This window comes from Schistocerca nitens, chromosome 3 (assembly GCF_023898315.1).
Source record: "Schistocerca nitens isolate TAMUIC-IGC-003100 chromosome 3, iqSchNite1.1, whole genome shotgun sequence".
NCBI classification, from domain to species: Eukaryota; Metazoa; Arthropoda; class Insecta; order Orthoptera; family Acrididae; genus Schistocerca; species Schistocerca nitens.
Genome location: NC_064616.1, coordinates 178370325 through 178371850, shown reverse-complemented (window position 1 = coordinate 178371850; position 1526 = coordinate 178370325). Strand labels below are relative to the sequence as shown.

The following is a 1526-nucleotide window of genomic DNA, read 5'->3' as shown; positions in this document are numbered from 1 at the left end:
GCGGTAGAAATGCTATCACGTATTGAGGACGATGATGGTTATCTCAGACGAATTGCCTTTTCCGACGAAGCGACCTTCTTTGTCAGTGGAGTAGTGAATCGCCATAATGTGCGCATTTGGGGTTCACAACCCCCTGTCGAGGTCATGGAGTGCACCAGAGACAGTCCAAAGGTGAATGTTTGGCTCTGAGCACTATGCGACTTAACTTCTGAGGTCATCAGTCGCCTAGAACTTAGAACTAATTAAACCTAACTAACCTAAGGACATCACACACATCCATGCCCGAGGCAGGATTCGAACCTGCGATCGTAGCGGTCACGCGGTTCCAGACTGAAGCGCCTAGAACCGCACGGCCACACCGGCCGGCAAAGGTGAATGTTTGGTGCGCGCTATTGCACGATCGAATTATCGGGCCATTCTTCTTCTCTGAGGCTACCATCACATCTGCAGTGTATCTGGACATGTTGCAACTGTATGCTGTTCCTCAGATGCTTCAGAATCACCCCGATGTCTTGTTTCAGCAAGACGGTGCACCGCCTCATTGGGGTTTGAACGTCCGTGCCAATCTCGATATGACCTTTCCTGGGCGCTGGATTGGTCGTGATGGGCCAACGGTTTGGCCTCCACGCTCTCCTGACATAACCCCATTAGACTTCTTTTTATGGGGTTATGTCAAGGACAAGGTCTACCGAACACGTGTACCAGATCTTGAAACCCTGCGGCAACGGATAACCACAGTCGTTGAATCGATCTCTCCAGTGATGTTGGCTCAGGTGTGGACGGAAATTGAATATCATCTAGATGTGCTACGTGCTACCAAGGGTGCTCATGTGTAAGTTGACTGATGTGTGAAAAAAACTTTGATAGTTTGTAAACAATTAGACACCAGCTTCATATTTGTATCTTACTTCTAGCCTGAGTTATCAATTTATGTAATCATGAAAAGACTTTTCGGACACCCTGTATATTCTGTAGTGTGAATAGTTTTATACCATTGAATTGTCTCAGTATAGGTGATAGTGATGAAAAATTATTGACTAACTGCTGCACGAAATACATTCTAAGTCACAAAAAAACGACACACCACAAAGGATTTTAGAATGAGATGAAAATCGGTAGATGTGATGTACATGTACAGACAAAAAAATGATTACACTTTCAATAATTTTGATGATTTATTCAAGAGAAGGGGCAACGGCCTTGCCGCAGTGGATCCACCGGTTCCCGTCAGATCACCGAAGTTAAGCGCTGTCGGGTGTGGCCGGCACTTGGATGGGTGACCATCCGGGCCACCATGCGCTGTTGCCGTTTTTCGGGGTGCACTCAGCCTCGTGATGCCAATTGTGGAGCTACTCGACCGAATAGTAGCGGCTCCGGTCACAGAAAACCATCTTAACGACCGGGAGAGCGGTGTGCTGACCACACGCCCCTCCTATCTGCATCCTCAGCTGAGGATGACACGGCAGTCGGATGGTCCCGATGGGCCACTTGTGGCCCGAAGACGGAGTGTTTATTCAATAGAAAGG

The 1526-nt window shown here is 47.9% G+C and overlaps 1 pseudogene; it reads left to right on the top strand.

Moving 5' to 3' along the window:
- Positions 1-1190: 1190 nt before the first annotated feature.
- LOC126250059 (5S ribosomal RNA) lies at positions 1191-1308 on the top strand (annotated as a pseudogene).
- Positions 1309-1526: the final 218 nt, after the last annotated feature.